We start from the raw sequence: 21,628 nt of genomic DNA, 5'->3' as shown, positions 1-21,628 counted from the left end.
GGACCAGCAGACGAGGAGGTCCCGGGGTGGGCACCAGACATGCTGGTGCCATGTGCCACGGTCAGATGAGGTGGGACAGGTGGGTCCGCTGGCACCGGCCTTCCCAAAAGTGCTATGGTGTTTCAATTTTACAACATATGTGGGTTAGTAATAGTCAACACATTCCAGAATTAGGTATAACAGCATGCATAGATATTTCCATTAACCCAAAACACCAGATATGGAACCGTTGCATAGCATACAGAACACATGCGTATATGGAACCACAGTGGCATTACAACAGCATGCAGGTACATTGATGGCAGCATGCCACCATTGTGGGAGTATTTTATCATGGTACATGCATAGAAATAAATTTAAATATTTATCAAACAATAACACATATGTTACAACAGTAGTATTAATGGAGCACATACTGATTGAGTTGTGTATTTAGTTTATTTTTGCAGATATGGTGGGGGGGGGAAAGATGTCAATTAACAACTAGTATATGACTGTAGTTCTCATTACTTTCCTAGTCAGTGCTGAGATCTGTATCTTACAGGTATTAGTACACTACCCAATGGCCTTTGTTTGGATAGTGGTATGGATGTAGACAACTATATACATGAACTGAGTTTTACCTGCAGTATACACCTCTTACCTGGTATGCCTGTGGAGGTATTGTTTGTTAACACTACCTAACTGTTTCTACACATATTCCCAGATTCCAGGTTGATATTATGCACATACCTGTCCATCTCTTATTGCACACACTCTGGGCATGTCTTGACTACATGCAGCATGCAGGTGAACCGGGACATATTTTGACTATTGCCCTCTTAAACCTTTGGTGAGTTGTACAATGACAGGTTTGTTTTCATTGACATTTTCCAAATATGTACAGGCCTGACAGTCAGTTATATGACATGAAATTCTGCCTACATGTCAGAGATCACCACACTGATATGCAAGGGACACAGGGTAACAGCCGGCAGATATGGGATGATTAACTGGACATTCTGGACAATTTTCTACACTTGTGGGGTATGATTCTGCATACAGCTTACTACCACTCCCAGGATTTGAACCATGGCTGTGTCTGCTAAAAATAAAACAGTGTCCATCACAGTTGAGTGTGCTATATAGATATTGCTGTGTATCTCTTCTCTGATTTCTGTCTATAAGTCTCCTGTGGTTTTACAATCTGACCTTGTAATTACAGCACTCTTATACAGGATTTTCTAGACAGTTTTATTATGTAGCACAGTGTGGGTGACAGTGATTAGTAATACCTTATTATTCAGAGCAACTGCAACACTAACAATGCCATACAATATCAGAGTAAACAGTACCAGTACAGGATACCAATCTTTTATTTCTAGGCACAGTGTTCGTATCTGAAAGACCTGTGGGAGCAATGTTTGTTAGCACTACCTGAATGTTGCCATGCATATTACCAGATTACACATTTGTATTATGCACATACATCTCACGCTGTTATTGCACACACTCTGGTCACAGCTTGACAACATGGGGTGGAGATGGGACATACTTGGCTTTTTACTCTCATAACATTTTGGGGAGTTGCTAAAGTGACAGGTTTGTTCTTATAGATGTCTGACAATCAGTTATATTTCTTATTTGCTGCCTAAACATCTGGGATAATCCCACTGATTTGCTAGGGGGACAGGGTGACAGGCAGCGGATATGGGCCAATTAACTGGACATATCTGTACAGTTGTGGGGTATGAGTCTGCATACAGCTTACTACTACTCCCAGGATTCAAACCATGGCTGTGTGTGCTAAAAATACAACAGTTCACGTCTCAGTTGAGTGTGCTATTTGGATTATGCTGTCTGTCTTTTCATTGTTTTCTAAGTCTCTCTCAGTTGTACTATATGACCTCTTGTGATTACAACAGTTGTATACAGACATTCCTACACATTTTAGTTATGTAGCACAGTGTGCTTAATACAACAGTACTATTAAGAGATTGCAACTCTACGTAACATCTGATACCAGAGTAAACACATGCAGTCCAGCAGTTAGACCTTTATTGTCACGCTGGTATGCTTTTATTTACATACAACCTATATGAGACTCTTCCTGCCATATTCTCTGGTGTATGCAGTACATGCCTTAAACAATACAGATTTTATAGAGGCAATTAACTGACTACTACTTTTAGATTTATTTCCTATGACAGTACATGCAAGAGTATTACTAACCTGCCTCTCATCGCAACTGCTGCAATCTATAGGCATGGGCTTCCTGGTTCGCAGCCCACTCATCTGCCACTGTGAAAGACATAACAAGAATATTTAGTCACAGATATCCATAATATACATGAGCTGGCAATTATTAAACAAGTAGTGGACACTTATTTGCCCTATCTATTTATTTATTTGTATTGGATTTGACCCTTTTAGATAGAATAGTTTTATACTTTCTTCCTTTTTACGCATGTTTATTTTTATTTTTATTTATTTTTTTATTTTACATTTGTTGACCGGGCTAGTCTAGCTGGATATATTTCCATTTTCAGTAGAGGCCTGGGGAGAAAAGCTCCACATAAAACATAACAAAGAGACATGATAATAATAAACACATAGAATACAAAGAAAAGAAAAAAAATTGTAATAAAAATTGGTAATAATAATAAAAAATGGTGAATAAGATCAATAAAAATTAAGGCACATAATCAATAGTAGTCATGACTAGAGTTAAATCAGATTCAACGCATCTTACTTAATACAAACAGGCTATATCTTAAAGCTTCTGCTATAATAGGATAAAAGTACAAGTAGGAAGAGAAGTAAGAGGAGTAGTGTTAGGTAAAATGAAGGGAGGAGACAGTAGTTAAGAAGTAAGAGAAGAAAAGGGCTAACAAGAGGAGATGGGAGAGGAGAGATAAGTAGGTAGAGCAATGAAGGATTGGAAGGAGGAAGAAAGGTAAATACTAAGTATAAGCACATAGTAGAGTTAAAGGTCAGGTAAGGGGGGGGGGAAATCAGTCTGGTGTATTACATGAGCAAAGCCAGTGATTTTGGAAGTACAGTTTGATTTGTTGTTTGAAGAGGGGTAGAGATGTGATTAGAGTTAAATCCCTAGGTAGGAAATTCCATACTCGGCCTACAGTATTAGTAAATAGAGAGTCACTAGCTAAGTTCTGAGCCTTTATAGGTTTGGTCAAGAATTTACAAGAGAAACGAAGGGAGGTAAGATTATTATAAGGGAGTAAAAGCTGTGATAGTATAGGGGTGTTATCAGGTTGGTACAGAATTTTGTGGGCAATAGTAAGTTGTGAGATTATAATATAGTTTTGTAGTTCTAGCCAGCCTAAAAGTTTCAGGTTAAGGCAGTGATGGGTTCTGAAAGGGTTACCAGTGGTGAAGCGGGCAATATTATTGTAGCAAGTTGCTAGTTTGTTTAGGTTAGTTTTCTTGAGGTTAGTGAAGATAGGAGAGGCATAGAAGAGAGTAGATAAAAGATGGGAGTGGGCTATAGTAGCTCTAGCTGATGAGGTGAGGAATGGTTTAATACGGTATAAGGATCCTATCTTTCTATTTACTGATTTGATGGTGTTGTTGATGTGTTGATCAAAAGAGAGATTGTTATCAATGGTTATGCCTAGCAGTTTAGTTGTAGAGTCTGGAGAGATGACAGTGTTGTTGTTTGACAAGATGGTGAAATTAAATGGGGGGGGGGTACGAATAGTGGGGGTGAAGAGAAGAAGTTTGTTTTTTTTAGCATTAAGGAGAAGGTATCGTCGAGTAAACCATCTTTCTACTGTGTTAAAGATAAGATGTTTAATATTTTTATTATGGATTTACAGATAAATGATATTTCTTTTAGTAACATTGTTTATGTATATTTAACTAAACTTATTTTATTTATGTTTTTATGGTCCCACGTCTTGTTTTACAATGAACAACTTAAGGTAGTGAGTGCATATTGTTAATGCACTTATAATGCATGTGACAAATACCAATTAGGGATGGGGCCTGACTGATTTATTGGTGTTTTCAATACTATATAAAGTGTTTTCTGTTGTCTTAGGTTTTGTCTGAAGAAGTTGGAGCATTTTCTCTAACGAAAGCATTCACATTAATAAATAGTGTTTGTGTGTTCCTGGAGCCTGCTCGTTTTTTCTTTTACCAAGTTCCTTTTGTTTGGGAAGTTTACATGTTATATATGTGTTTGGTATCCATGATTCATGTGTACATACACTGTATGGGGTCCTTGTGTTTATTAGAAGATTTCAACACTTTATTACAATGACACTTCATATCTGGGCTTAATGCAATACTCCAGTTCACATATTTATGTTATGTAGTGTGTTATACAACATAAAACTGTATATAGATTCCTTTCACATGTTAAGTTTGATTTTCCTATAGTGAGGATCTGTTTGGTGATACCTCAATCTTATGCACTGCTGTGATGGCTTATTGGTTAACTACTGTCACTATAGTGTACAGGGTCCTGGGTTCAAGTCCTGCAAAGGCTGTTTATTTTGTTTCTGGGCAGAACAGTGGCTGTTGCATGCAGAGTGAGTAAGGCACTTTTAAGCAATTGTAAGTGGGTTTGCGTGGGTTTGTGCAATGGTAGGCAATGCTAACCTCCAGTTAAATATGCTTACAGAAAGTTAGCTTCAATATTACTTAACCTGTGTGCACATTGCTTACCCCCGCACAAACAGGCTTAAACCCATTTACTACTGCTTAAATATGCTTACTCTTGCTTAATAGTGCTTACTCCTACTTACTCCTGCACTAATTTAGACAGTAATGTAAAATGTTTTTTGGGAAGGTGGTGGATTTGGACATTCTATGGATTTATCATTCATTACACATTGAACCTTTGATTTGTATCCCTGATTCATGTGTACATATACTGTATGGGGCACTTGTGATTATCTGTGGATTTTACACCAATATGACAATGACACCTCACATCTGCATTTAATGCAGTACTCCAGTTCACAAATGCATGTTATTTTGTAGGTTATGCAACAAAAATTATTGTTATAAAGTGATTTGACATGGAAAATGGAATGTACTGGAGTGAGACTCGAGCCGGGAATGACTGCGCATAAGGCGAATGCTCTGCCCACTACACTATTGCAGTACTGCTTCATTTGCATATATCTGGATTTTTATCCTCCTGTGAAATTTAAGCTACAATAAACGTAGCCAAGCAATGGGCAAACCCATGCACCTATGGTTAAATGTTATCTGTTTCATAAAAAAAAATGAGCTTGTTTATATTTTATATTTTAACTATTGCTCTTATAAACTTGGGGGGGGTGTTGCTAGGAGTATGCAAACACCTATGAGTGGTCTCACTCATTCTTACTGCTAACCTGCTGTTCTTGCTTGCAGTGGCATGTATATTCTCAGAGCTCTGCTCTCAGACACCTCCCCTGCACTTGTACATGCTCCGTGTCCATTTAGGAGCTCAGGTATCGTGCCTTCATTAATATGCCTGGCGCACTGCCTTGCTGCTCCTAAACAACCGCTTCTGTGCAGGACTAAGCTAGTCCTGTAAGGAAGAGTAGTGAATCCAGGGGGCTGTGTCAGTATTATAACAGTCTTATTGCTCCCTTATTATGGTAAGTTGTATATGTATATATGTATATATATATATATATATATATATATATATATATATATATATCTACACAAACTGGTGCTCATGCTAGAAGGCACTCTGGAACAATAGCAGTGCACAGATGTAATAAAATACAACACCACACAATTCCTCCAGTACCCGCTCACTTCCAAATGTAGCAATAGTAAATAAATTACTCAAAAAAGGCAGAAAACTTGTATTTAATCCAAACAGAAATGTACAGGTAGCAATAAGGACACAGCCTCTATGACAAGCAAATCAGTTTCACCATATAGGCATCTTCAGTGCAAAATCATTATATATAAATGTAGAGAGAGAGAAAAACATATATTATCTATATATATACATATATTGATCTTAGGTACTGAATTCAATAAATATGCAAGAAACACTTGATAATGGTGTGTAATGAAAATGTTTTTGTAAACAATGCATAATACTAGAGTCAAGGGAATAGGATAATCAGTAAATTTGTATTTTTTCCAGTGTTATTATGCAGAGATGTAGAGAAACACAAGCACCATTTTATAATGAATTTGAAAACATTTTGTCAGCCTGATTGTATCCAAGAGAGGGATTCAAGATCAGACATGAGGTACAAAATTAATATTCATACACGGGATATTCGTACTATGGACTTAACTATTAACGTATTACTAGCACATTTGAAAGCTGCTAAAGTAGTATTTAGCAAGATAACTTTAAATCAGGAGTCAGACATGTTTAGTAATAATAAAGAAGTAATAGTAAAGAAATCAGTATTGATAACCATAAATATCTTGATGTCACTGATAGGAATAATATTGGTATGGATAATAACAGTTGCATTTCCAAAAATAAAACAATGTAGACTGACATTATGTCCTTGAACTGTGAATATGAGAATGATCATTTGGAATGAAATAGATATAAAAGGCTTTTGGGAAGTAGATCCTCTCTGTAAAGTGGTATACTTCCTGTTGACTTAAGTTTCAGGAATGCTGACAACAGCCTTGCTACATTCCCTTGTACCAAAAATGGCAACATTTTGGTAATAGCCAAAAACCAAAACTATCCAGACAGCCACACGGTTCCAAGTATGACTTTTATTGAAAAAACATTTACAATATTAGCGCTTTCATCTAACTTATTGTAGACATCTTCAAAATGAAATAAAAGGAAATAAGAAGGCCATAACATCAAGAGAGCACTCTAAAACAGCCCCTTTTTCTATCAAACAGGAAATGTGTAACAAACAGGAAGTATGTAACAATGTATCACAAAAGACTGCCAAAATTCTTAAAGTGACCTATGCAACTTACAAATAACCTGTTATGTTTTAAAACATTAGTAAAACTTTGTAACACTGAAAACCACAGTCAAGTCAAACAAGAAAATATTAGAAGATCCACTTTAAAAGTAAAAATGGCATTCCACCACTGAATATTCTAAATAAATAGGGTACAGAAAAACTAACTTTAAAATGTGCAGTCAAAAGTGAAAGTTTAGAAGCCTTATATTTCCATACATTAGTAACAGATACTGCTTCATTTAAGTCTGGTACACTTGTGGCATCCAAACATAACTGCCAACATAATTCTGCATACTTTAATAAATTCTGCCAGTCCCTTTTGTTGTTGTCATCTGTAACTCTTTTAAGAATGGAACATCTAAACTTGTAAAAATGTTCACAGCTTATTGCATGTCTTGCTAGGGCACTTTTGTTGTCTCTTTTTTAATGCTGTATAAATGCTGATGTTGTGTCTTTCGGCTTTTCCCGGTTAGGGGTTGCCACAGCGGAACTCCAGTCTGCTAATGATTGGCAGTAGATTTTTAAGTGCTGAGTTGCTGGCCCTGATGCACAACCTTCAACGAAGGTACACCCATTCACGCATGTCTCCACACAGAAGACGCTCTAGCTGAGAATTGCACAGGACAACGTCTTACTGTGAGGCGACAACGCTTCCACAGCACCACCACCGTGGCTGCTGTATAAATGCTGATAAATATGTTTATTAAGTGAATTGCTGCTCTTGCCTATATAAAAGGCTGTGCATGACTGACACCAGACAAGATAAACAAATTTAGATGTATAGCAAAAATATCTGCCCCTAGTAAGCCATCTTCTAACAGTGTCCCACATTGTCTCACTGTAGTTATTTTTCTATATGCATGCATTGCTTGCAGCAGCCATATTTCATTGTCCCAAAGCCTTCAGTGCATGACTTTTTATCTCATATATCTAGAATTCTCTTAAAGTTTGCATGATTCTTATATGTACAAGAAGGCAAACCATCGAAGTGACCTTTAAAGTAACTTTCACTCTGTACTAGTGGCCAGTTTTTTTAATATAATATTCCTGATATCTACTGTACCCAAGGAATAATGAATGATGAAATTCTGATTACTTATATTCCTTTGTTCTCCTCTGTTAGTTTCACAACCAACTCCATAGAATATCCATGATCCAAAAACATGTTCTTTAATAACTCAAACTGTTTGGAGCACTCATCATTGTTTGATGTCGGCCTAGAAATTCATGCAAATTGACTTTTTAGAACACCTTTCTTTTGGTGAAAATGATGGCAACTCCTGAAATGCAGAAATGAAGTACAGTATGTAGGTTTATGATATACAGATGTATCTAATGTGCCGTCACTATTTTTTACAAGTTTAGCATCCAAAAAGTATACCTTCTGCTCTTCGATGTGGGGCGAAAATCTAAGAAAATCTGTTGATTTCTCCAGTTCTGTTATAAACACATCCAGTTGGTGTAAAGTACCTGACCAAATACAAAAGATGCCATCCAAATAGCAGCAATATATCTTACAATGCTGAAAATAGTCAAATTAAAACACCACATCCTTTCCCAATTTTTAATAAAACTGTGTTAGCAAAGGTTGGGGCACAAGCTGCCCCCATTGCCATCCTGGAGATATGTTTAAACCATTCTCTGTCAAAAAACAGATAAAAATCATGCACTGAAAGCTTTCATACATTGAAAGGTGGCCATTGCAAGCAATGCATGTATATAGAAAATACCTACAGTGAGACAATGTGGGACACTGTTAGAAGATGGCTTACTAGGGTAGATATTTTTGCTATACATCTAAAGATGTTTATCTTGCCTGGTGTCAGTCATGCACAGCCATTTATATAGGCAAGATCAACAATTCACTTAATAAATGTGTTTATCAGCATTTGTATAGTATTAAAAAAGAGACAATAAAAGTACCCTAGCAAGGCATGTAATAAGCTGCAAACATTTTTTTTATGTTTAGACTTTCCATTCTTTAAAGGATTACTACATGAAATAGACTGGACTTCCCTTAAACTACTACCCCTTAATGATGCTGTACTATACTTTAATAACACCTTCCTTCACATACTGAATACCTTTGCCCCCAATCATATGAAAAGAATCAAAAAGAACTCAGTCCCATGGTCCTCTAAGTAATGTAAACACCTGATGAAGCAAATGGACCTAGCCTGGAAAACCTGGAAACTAAACAAAAATGAACAAAATCATGTCAACGTCAAGATACTATGTAACAAAGTGACAACATTAATGAACAAAGATAAGAAATCATAAGATTCCCAGCTTCAACTCCAGCATAAAACAAATCCCCAAAATGTTGGGGCTCCATTTCTATTCTACTTTATCCTGGGAAAAATAGTGATCACACCCCATCACCTGATACCCCACCATCACAAATAGCTGAAAACTTTAACAAACATTTCATAAAATCAATATCAGACTTACTAACACCTCTAAAACAGGACCCCCCACCTTTCAACCTATTTAGGCACCAATCCTATACCATCTACTATCTCTAATCATGTCATTAATAACCACCCTACTCAACAAAATGTCATAAAAGCCCCATTCTTATTTTACCCCATACCCACATACATCATAAAGAAACTGCTACAAAAACTAAAACCCTTTTCCACTTCAGCTCATAATCTTCCACCACACTACCTCAAACTGGCTGCCAACTCAATTGCCTACCTGATCAGTATCCTTATTAATAGGTCTTTATCTGAATCAAAAGTACCAACCATATGGAAACAATCTTACATCACAAAGGAGGCAACTCTATTGAACTAATCGATTTCTGTCCTATATCCATCTTGTCACCCATATGCAAAATTCTTGAGAGAGTTATCCATCAGCAGATAATGCAGTACCTATTGCAAAACAATCTTTTAACCCAAACCCAACATGGTTTCCAACCCAGCCACAGCACATCTAAAGCCCTATCATCCTTTACAGACAATGTGAATAAGGCCAGAGATGCACAATGCTATACAGCCTTAGTGTTCCTTGACCTCTCTAAGGCCTTTGACACAGCCTCCAACCCCCTACTACTAAACACACTGTCTAACTTAAGCTTCTCACGTAACACAGTAAAATGGTTTCAGAGCTACCTCAAGGATTGTAAACAAGCAATGAAATGGTCTAACAAACTCTTACCCTTTCTCCACAATCCTACTGGAGTTCCTCAAGGCTTCATCCTTGGACCCCTATTCTTCAACATTTTCACTAACAACCTTCACACTTCCTCCCACCCTGGAACACTCATTCAATATGCTGATGATTCCACCATAATCTGTACAGCTCAATCAGTACCAGAACTGCTTTTTAAAAACTCAACTGTCCTTTACCGCAGTCAAATCCTAGCTAAAAAAATGCCCAACTCTTTCTTAATCCAAAGAAGACAAAATTAGTACTCTTCCACCCCAAAAACACATCCCCTGTCGCCAATCATTTCAACATCTTGACATCTGACAACACTATCATAGAAATAGTGCAGGAAACCAAACTTCTAGGAGTAATCATTGACAAAAAGCTTTCCTTCGGCCACCATATACAGCAAAATATAAAGAAAACTCATCAAAAACTGGGACTCATATAGAAAAAATCATTTCTTGACAAGCAACCAAATTTCCCTTGTGAAAACCTTTTTACTTCCCTACTTTCTTTACTGTACCCCTTTTCTAACTAATTTATAAACTTCTACCCTAAGCAAGATGGAACAGCAATACAACAAATGTGCAAAATTTGCCACAAACTCTAAATATCACACACACCACTGTAAACCACTACTAGAACTAAACTGGCTTAAACTTCCCAACCAACTTGCTTTTACTCAGCTGTACACACTCTGCACAACCTTATTTTCAAGCCTACTGTCTGCCCTGCGCTAGCCAAAGTAGTCATACCTTATACACCAAATAGATCACTATGACCAGAAGATAAAAATCTCTTAGCTATTTCAAAACCCACAAAAAAGAAAAACAGGTCATTCCCTGTATTCATATTCTGTCTCTAAACTATGGAATATGCTACCTCAGGTCTATGCCTTCCCTAACACACTTTAAAGCCTCTTTAAAAAATCATCTCAAAAATACATGGCTCTGCTCCTGTATAAGTCCAGCCTAATGCTTAGCTCTTCCTCTTCCACACTAGTTTAATCTTCTTCTTCTTCTGTCACATCTCAGTCTTTCACAGTCTACAAGATCCTAATGTCTCTTGTCACTCCTTCTCTGTTCCTATACCATATCCTTAAGCTACTGCTCAGTCTGTAATGCCTCTATGCTTAACTCTTTCACTGCCTTTCTGCATCACTAACTCTTCTGCTATTATTTCCTAACTGAAACCATCATTTTATTTTTCATGTACTATAACAACAGATGTCATACATTGTACTACCTACGTACTACTTTTCTACACTTCATCTACTCATAAGCTATGTATACATTGTTAGAATGACTAAAATTGTTTATAATGATATAACTCTATAGAATTATCCAGCTATGCAGTATATCTTGAAACCTAGTTTATGTTCTATCAGCTTATTATACTATAGTATGCCTCATGTCACTTGTATTGTTTTTGGACTATAATATATTTGTATTGTACTGTATGTGGAGCTTTTCTTCCAGGTCCTCCACTGAAAATGGGTTTGGTAGACCCAGTCAGAGCACCCCAGTAAACAAATGTCAAATAAATAAAAAAATTACAGATGAAAACAACAAAGGGAACTGGCAGAATTTATTATTACATAAAGAATTATGTCAGCAGTTACGTTTGGATGCTGCAAGTGTACGAGGTTTAAATGAAGCAGTATCTATTACTAGTGAACTGAAATATAAGGCTTCTAAACATTTGACTGCACATTTTAAAGTTACTTTTTCTGCACCCATAGAGTATTCAGTGACAGAATGCTATTTTTACTTTCAAAGTGGATGTTTTAATATTTGCTTGTCTGACTTGTTGACAGTGGTTTTCAGTGTTACAAAGTTGTACTATTGTTTTTAAACATAACGTTATTTTTAAATTGCACAGGTCACTTTAAGAATTTTGGCAGTCTTTTGCGATACATTGTTACATACTTCCTGTTTTTCTAAACAACACAGGTGCACAGGTCACTTTAAGCATTTTGGCGGTCTTTTTTATTGTTACAGACTTCCTGTTTGTTACACACGTCCTGTTTGGTACAAAAAGGGGCTATTTTAGAGTGTCCTCATGACGTTACAACCTTTTTAGATCTTTTTATTTCTTTCTGAAGATGTCTACAATAAGCTAGATTTAAGTGCTAATATTTCAAATGTTTTTTCAATAAAAGTCATACTTGGAACCGTTTGGCTGTTCTGATTGTTTTGATTTTTGGATTTTACTTGGTTTACGATCTGCAGTGGCTGCTTTTGCTGTTTGGTTTATTTTGGTAGTATTGGTAGTAGGGGACTCATTGCTAAGGGGTTTAAATTTTTTTCTACCCAGAATCTGCAGGGAACAAATTATTGCTTCGTGGTTAAGAGAATATAAAAAAAACTTGCCCTAGTCTGACCTATCAATACTGTTGTATTTGCCATTATACTGCTTTCCTGGCCTGCCATTATAGTACTTACTCTTCAAATCCATGGCCTATCCTCATGATCTGCCTGGACTAGTATTGCATCAAAAGCTCCTCTTTGTACCTGACGACTTTCCTGCTTTGCTTCAACAAAGGCACAGTATGTTGATGATAAACAACATGCTTACTATAGCATTCTGAAATGCAGTTCCCAAACTGATCATGCAAAACTCTGTAAATAGTTACATTTTAAAGCTCAATGTTTCACTTTTGTTTTCTATAAGTGACCATAAACTACCAACTACTACAGTTGGGAAAGGCCTCAAAGGGTTTGTGTGGGTGACAACAGTTCCAAAATTATAACCCTGAACACAAGATTACCACAAGGGTGCGTCTTAACTCCTCTTCTATTCACCTTGCTGACACATAACTGCATGGCCAGACATAAGTCTAATAAAATCATCAAATTTGCAGATGCCACCACAGTCATCGGTCTGGTCAGAGATGGAGAGGAGATGTCCTACAGGAACGAGATCGAACATCTGTTGGGATGGTGTGACAACAACTTAGCATTGAATGTCAGCAACACTAAGGAACTAATTGCGTATTTCAGAAGGCCTCAAGAACTACACCAACCTCTAGAGATTAAAAAAAGGAGTGACAGTGGAAAGGGTCAAAAGTACAACATTTCTGGGAGTACATATCACTAAGGACCTGTCATGGTCAGTCCATGTACCTTACATGGTCAAAAAAGCTTAACAATGCTTGCACTTCCTAAGGAAACTAAGGAAGGCAAAACTATTGAAGACCATCCTCGAAACTTTTTAAAGGGGTACCATTGAAAACATCTTTACCAATAACATTACTGTCTGGTATGGGGGCTGCAACACCTTTGATCATAAGGCTCTTAGGCGAGTTGTAACGGCAGCACAGAAAATCATTGCTTCTTCTCTTGCACCTCTGGAAGACCTGCATGAATCATGCTGCATCAGTAGAGCCAGGAAGATATTCAATGATCCTTTGCTTCTTGCAAATGGTAGATTCTCCCGCCTCTCCTCAGGTAGGAGATACAGATGTATGCAATGCAGGACCTCTAGATTTAACAATAGTTTCTTTCCTCTCTCCATCAGACTACTGAACTCTTATAAAAAATTAGCTAGGAGACTGTCAATGCATTCTTCCCCTCCTACCACATAGTTATGCTATTTATCTGACTGTACAGAGCCTTACATATCCAGGCTTTGTTGCACTCTAGGTATTAAGTTCTTTCATGTGCAATAACTAACTGATGTGTATATTTAACATTGGTTCATACCTTAACTTACTGTAGGACTCTATGAAGTGCAATATAAATCACACTGTGTAATATTCATGCTGACCATTCCATATGCTGCTTAGTTCTTATGTTATAGTAATGTCATGCACGAGCTGTTACTCAATTCTATTTGTATGTAAACAGTGTCTGGTCATTATGTTATTATTTTATTCTATTTTTACTTTTATTTTTATTATGCTATTTTATTCTTATTGTTCTCTGTATGTATGTTTTTGCACTGGGAATGGAGCATCACAATTTCCTTCATCTACATTGTGGTGTAGTTCTAAATGACAATGAAGTTTTCTTTGACTTTGACTTTAAATATGCAGTGTTGTTTAATATTCTTGCTTTCATGACACCATCTCCTTGTCATTAGTCATAAAATTTCCAATTTCTACTTTAATTAGGTGCAACATATATAACACCTAAGTCATTTTAATAAAGTATTGCTTCTTGATTATAGTAAATGACCACTGCGGTTGCGTTGTCGCTTCACAGTTAAGACTTTGTCCTGTTCGATTCTCAGCTAGAGCGTCTTCTGTGTGGAGACATGCATGAATGGGCGTACCTTCGTTGAAGGTTGTGCATCAGGTCCAGCAACTCGGCATGTAAAAATCTACTGCCAATCATTAGCGGACCAGATTTCCACTGTGGCGACCACTAACCGGAAAAGCCGAAAGACACAACAAGTAACTAGCTATTCAACAACAGTCATTGCAACATTTTTCATCTTTTTCCAGTGAAAATCTGTACATTTGTAAAAGCTTTCAAAAAGTTTCATAAAGAAGCAGTAAGAGAATGTCTGTAAATGTAACAGTTTTGCACAGATACTCTCAAAATGTATCTGGTTGTTTACATGAGACTTGCTTTGTTGCCAGGAAACCAGGACTTTTGGCTATGCATTACACTATATTCACCAATATAACTTCAGGATATAAGGATGCAAGTTGCATCATCCATGCATCCATTTACCAAGTTGGCATTCTAAGCCACATTCTCTGGTGTGGGAGGCCTGCAGAGGCAACAGGGCAAACAGAACAGAAAACCTTTCCTATCCCCAGTGGCAATCCCTAGTTCATATTCTGGGATCCTTAAGCATTCCTTGGTTAAGTTGAACCATAGATCCACTCCAGCATGGATACCACTTTAGATCTCCCCAGAAACTATGCCACTGGCCTAATGAGACTAACTCAATTAACAAATGATAAATAAAGTAAAAGAAATGTCTTAGACTGACCACAAGGCATCCACTCAGTAGTCATATGTTGTACACGTTCCACGTGTAACGCCTGAACACATCCCTGGATGGTGCCCCAAATCACCTTACTCCTCTCATGGTCACTGCATTAAAGGGACTGAGCCCATAAAACCTGTATAAAGACAAATCTCTACCACCTGTAACCATATTCTCATCCTTTCAGTCAGAAACCCAAAGGTTGTGACCATAGGCTAGATGGGAGACAAATGCTAATTAGTGAACTGATAGCTTTTTTTTCTTCATTCAACTCTTACTTCATCACCACAGATTAACACAATGCTTATTGTACTGTTACTGCTACACAGACTCTCTAGTTATCCTCCTAGTCCTCTCCATCAGCTCAAGAACAAGACTACAAGAGTCCTAAACTCCTACAGAGAGCAGTGCACATGAATCTAAGAAAGAACATTGATCTTAAATTTGGAGGTGATAATTTTCATCTCATGCTTTTACACTCAGCAGCAAAACACACAATTGCATTCCAGATGTCATAGGCACATTAGGACAATACTACCTGCAAATTATACAGATGCACCCCCTCACATCCCCAAGCAGGGCACTCTAAGAACCTTACTTGCACATTGATGTTCTGATTCTGAAATCATGGAAAGGAGGGGAGTAAATACCTATTCGACATGGAGTCCCATACCTATGTGGGCCATTTCTATTTTATTAGTGATAATGCTGAGACAACTTTTATTCTACATTTACAAAAATCAAATGACATGCAACAGCCATAGGATTTAGTGTTGTCATGGTACTTCCAACAAAGTATTCTAGGAGATGCAGTCATATGCCTTATCTCAAGCCACAAAACATTTGCTGAATGCATCTTCAGACTCAAATAAACACTGAAATCCATGTAAGGCCAGGATGAAATTCATACTGCACTTTCTGAGTCAGAGGCTTAGTTAACAAATTTTCTCTTCTAGATCTCTTGCATAGACATTCTAAGGGAAACTAAGCATGGCAATTCCCACTATAACTGCATTGCACCCATCTGCTGTGGATATTAAGAGCACCACCCCAGTTACCAGTTCAGAGGTTTCATTTGCACCACACACACATAATAGTGAAAAAGTGCATTAACCATCACATCTTAACAATATCCTTTGTCTTCAAATTTTTACACAAGATCTCATGCACTTCTCTAAAAAAATAAATTGCTACTTTGATTTTCTCTGAAGAAGAGGACTCATTCCCTTTGTTTCTTCACATGACATCATGTCTATAAAGTTCAGAGGTCCCTCAGTGCTTGCTCTACCTCATCAAGATATCTAAGACCATTATTTTACTGCAATTGCTGAGAACAGCTCAATGCGATACCCACTCTACCCCCATGCTGATGGGTGGATGGTTTCCTAGAACCTCTTTAAAGCTATCTGAATTGTATTCCACATGATGTTACCACACCACACTTTTTTCATAACCTCACTTTGACTTTATTAACTGATTTAACTGCTACTGCCTTCATAGTCTCTTTGTATCTGTGGTCATATCCAGAGAATCATATTAGCATTGCATGTAAGGCCTCTTTCTTTAACGTGATGGTTCCCCTCAGAGCTGATGTCCACCAGAAGGTCCTAGAATTTCCACTATGGCCAGCACAGGCAACCTTTTGTTCCACCTCCTTGCTACTGCCTTAACTACTGAGGTTTTGAACAGGGCTCATTCAGACTCTACATCTACAACCACTCCTTTATACCAAAATAGCTCTTCTAGAGATAGAAAGGTGAACCATTCCAGCTCAGGAGCATCTTCTTGGCATTTATATCATACTCTGACTACTCAGTTGGCTGTCCCAGGTCAGTTCACTGAACATACCTTCTAGCTGCCCCCACTTTCCAACAGGTTTTGATTAGCTGACAAGTCAGCACCTCTACTAAGCCAAGTATCCCGATTTGTTGTTGAGTATGATGAAATGACAATGATGCTTATTAATGACCTTTGTAATAAAAGTCATTAGAAGGTTAAAACCTACATGTGATATAGGTCCTGGTAACATTTCAGAAAATCTGAGATTAAAATCATATTTAACAAATTTATATATCATCTCACCAAAATATTCAATGGTATTCTTAAGATGGCTTATGTATTTTGTGATAAGATTGTCACATGTACTCAATTTTTTTTAAGGTAGATAATAAATTAGAGATTTCTAATTATAAGCCAGTTAGTCTTGGTTCAGTTTTGAATATTGCAAATAGCAATATTTGATAAGAACATAGACATATGAACCAGAACTTGACAGTACAGTATGGATTCATTAGGGCATGAACCACATTGACAATTTTTACAAACATACATAATCTAGTGTCAGAAAATACAGACCAGGAGAACAATGTGTGATAATACATTTAACCCCAGGATTCAGGAAGCCGAAATGTCTGTGCAGGAACAGTGTAAGAGCTCCTGCATGGAAAATGGCCACAGAGCAATTCAGGATAGTGCCGTTTTCAAGTGCACGAGTGGCCCTACACTGTTTTAGCATGGAAAACTGGCAAATATGCAAATCACCTAATTTGCTGGTAAAAAAAAAGTAAATGACGTGATTTTGTGATCCACCAAGCTGCCAGGTCTCCGTGCTATGCTAGAATAATGTCAGTGCAGAAATTTATTCAGAAAATAACTGAGTAAATTTCTGCAACTGACAAAATGGAGGCATGACAGCTCATGGAAAAGCATGTATTATGTACATTAGACATGCCAATGGTCAAATATAAGGCCATTGGCATTGAAAAGTGATTAATTATTATGAAAATACATTTCTTTTTTGGCTGATCACTGTCGTTTAAGCATAGGGCAGTGGCACGCAAACGGGATCGTGCCTAAAATAATAAAAAAATGAGAAAAGTCAATTTTAAGTTAATTCTGCATTTTGCCATTAGAGTCAATGGCATGCAGAATGTAAACAATACCAGGAAGCACTGATTGTCAAGGGGAGAGGGTATGTGTTAGTGTAGTAACTAATAACCTACACACTTCTTCTTCTTTTGGCTGCTCCCTTTAGGGGTCGCCACAGCAGATCAACTGTTTCCATTTCTTCCTGTCCTCTGCATCTTGCTCTGTCACACCAACCACCTGTATGTCCTCTCTCACCACATCCATAAACCTTATCTTAGGCCTTCCACTTTTCCTGTTACCTGGCACTTAGCATCTTTTTCCCAATATACTCTGCATCCCTCCTCAGCACATGTCTACTGTTGTCCGCATGTATGATTTGGCAAGATTTTACACCGGATGCCCTTCCTGACACAACTCTCACCATTTATCCAGGCTTGGGACCGGCACAAAGAAATGCACTGGCTTGTGCATCCCTAGTGGCTGGGTTAATGACCTACACACTGGGGTATGCAAATGAGGGGAGTTATACTGAATTACATATTTCTTCAAAGTGTCAGCTTGTACCTAACCATGTAGGTGCAGCAATACAACAGTGCAAGTGTAAGAGCTGAATGGCTTCATAAGGCGGTGTGCAATACTTGCTGTAAGCTCATTGGAGCTCTGTGGCCAGTGTTTTCCCTTAGCTAAGCACAGCTAAGGAGGGGGGTGCATCAGATGTGCTCGAGCACTGTGTACCTAGCCTAAATGGGTGTGCACACTACGCACTGGGATTTAAACAAAAAAAAAAAAAAGAAAGAAAAAAAAGAGGAAATGGCAGCACTGTTTACATTTCAGTACTGGGTATGTGCAGCACACCTCTGGGCTTAAATAGGGAGGAACTGGGAAGGGGAAACAGCATTAGGAAGGCAATCAACAAGAACTAGCATAGCTAGCAGATGCAATGTATTAGAATCAGCCAAATACACATGCAGCAGCCCAGCACACTACTATAAACTATGCAAACACCGTTCAGACTGTTTTTTGGGGAAACAACAGTAGGAAAGCAATCAAGGAGAACTAGCATAGCTGGCAGGTGGAATGTATCAGAATCAGCCAAGTACACATGCAGCAGCCCAGCGCACTACTATAAACTATGCAAACACCATACAGACTGTTTTTTCCCCACATACTCTACACCACCGGTATACACAGACAGGGGATTTTTAACTGACAAAACTTACTAAAAATGTTAGAGGCTGCTGCTGCTTTACTCCATCAATATGTGCTAGAGACTGAGGGTGGTGAGAAGGAGAATGCTGACAATTGACCCACAGTGAGGAGGAGGAGAAGTGTGTACAGACCCAGGGTAAGCTACCAGGGTCTACATGAGCTGGAGATAGTAGAGTGCTATAGGGTGGACAGGAGCATTCTACAGCAAATCTTTGAGCTGTGCCTGCCACACCTCACACACAGAACTAATAGAGGGGAACCCATCCCAGTGGATACCAAGGCATGTGTAGGCTTAAGAATACTAGCCACAGGTACCTTCAAAAGACCAACTGGGGATATCATGGGGTCTCACAGGCATCAGCATCCAGGGTACTTCACCAGTTCCTGGATGTCATGACACCACATGCCAATGAGCACATATATTTCCCCACCACCCACGAGGCATTGATCAGAAGTATGTGTCTCTTCCACCAGATAGCAGAATACCCTAAGGTAGTTTGTGCTATAGACTGCATGCACATCCACATCAAAACACTACCCGGTGAGTGGGGTAGGGTCTACATAAACCGCAAGTGCTCCCCCTCCATCAACTGCCAGGTCATGTGTGATGCCCAGGGCATTATCATGAATGTGTGTGCTGGCAGCCCTGGAAGCTTTCATGACTCCCACATATGGCATTGCTCACAGTTTTATCAGGTGTCTGCCAGGGGGAACATCCCATATGGCCATCTAGTGCAGGATACTGTATATGCACTGGAGCCATGGCTGATGACACCCATCAGAAATGTATACACACACCCCAACAAGAACATAATGAGGCAAATGCACAAACCAGGATCATTGCAGAGCATGTGTTTGGGATGCTCAAGTCACGGTTTCACTGCCTTGACATATCCAGTGGACCCTCGCAGTACTCTCCAGCTACATGTACACAAATGTTCATAGTATGTGCCATGCTACACAATATGATACTGTGGAAACAGCTGCAGCAGGAACAGCATGGGGCAAGGCTACACAGCCCACCATCATTGCCAAGGCCAGCACAGGCACAGAGGGACTAGGAGGAGGAATATCCTGAGCCTGCCCCTGTAGGCAGAAGGAGGCATGTCCAGTATGGCCATGCCTTGGCAAAGAGGCAACACATAGCGCACACACTGACACTGTAGGGACCCAGGGACTTATACCTTTCTTCAACTAGCACATTCGGTAAAAGGGATCCCAACCATGACACTACTTGAGCTTTACCATGTATAGGGAGTGTACTATGTGCATCCAACATAGTCAGCCCTCTAGCACCATCCTCAATACTGCCCTAGCAACAAGGTAAGTCACCTTCCTATCAATTACTGAATGGAGTAGTATGTTCTCATACTTGTATGCATAATATGGATGCAAGCATGCAAGGGAATTGGGTGGCTGAATTGGACAGCAACAGACAGTTATATGGGACAGCGGGATATTCATAGCAAATACTGGTGTCAACATACTAGGCAGAACTACACAATGTAACAACCCCCACCACAGTACATGTGATGGCCCAAATAACTGCCGGTGTCAATAGGTCACACACATGGATGTCAGTGAGGGTCACATACTCACCACCAGCCTCACCCAGCAGGACAGGTGTAGACGACCATAAAAAAAGGCCAGTCTAAGGCCCCCAAATTATGGCAATGATGACCAGCCCCCACCAGATCTACACAGACATACTACAACAGGTTTGGCAGTTGCATTTTAGTTCTGAAGGGTAAGAAGTCTGAAACTGTAATTTATGCCATTAAGATTTAACATGTGTACTCTACTGATATGCCTCTTTCTGCATGATAGGTCACAGTACAATATGAAATGGAAGCCAACAGAGTAACTGAAATACCAGTACAGTCATTGTAAATGTTTAAATACTGCAGGTGTGCACCCCCCCCCCCCCACAATCCCATGTAGAAATGCAGTAACATGTAAGTTTGAAGAGTAATATCACTGGAGCACAGATTGCCAGAGCTGTCCCAATCTACATTGTTGCATGTGTACAATATGCAGGGGTCAGTGTGGTAAGTTTGTTGTGTGTTTAATATTGCCTGGAAGTGGTCAGCATGTGGGCTTGGATGGTTGTGTCTCAGTGGCCTAGGTACAGTACAGTGGATGACAGGGCCATGTTGCAACAACTGCAGTGCCAAACACACTGCTTCTTAGCTACACCCATGTCAGCAGTTGTACATACTCACTGTCCAGATGTCAATGTCTGTCATGGTCAGAAAGCTGGACATGCCATGAAAGGGAGCCCATACATAGAAACAGTACACAGGTGGAAGTAACCTACACAGAGTGCATATAAAATAACTGTCAACTGCACACAAGTTTGGAATTATACATAGAGGTTAGCATCACATTAGTTGTCCCTCTAGTATGGAATACTGGTAGTCTGGCCAATCACTGGCAGGCCACAAAAGGCACCGTTATAAACTGATGACAGGCTGTCCATGTCCACACACAAGCCAGCATAAGGGGAATGTCTCAGGTATATTTGTGAGTCAAGTGCAAGTAGC

The sequence above is a fragment of the Protopterus annectens genome, chromosome 3.part1, assembly GCF_019279795.1.
Source record: "Protopterus annectens isolate FY-2018-M chromosome 3.part1, PAN1.0, whole genome shotgun sequence".
Classification (NCBI taxonomy): domain Eukaryota; kingdom Metazoa; phylum Chordata; order Ceratodontiformes; family Protopteridae; genus Protopterus; species Protopterus annectens.
This window is presented reverse-complemented; position numbering follows the sequence as displayed.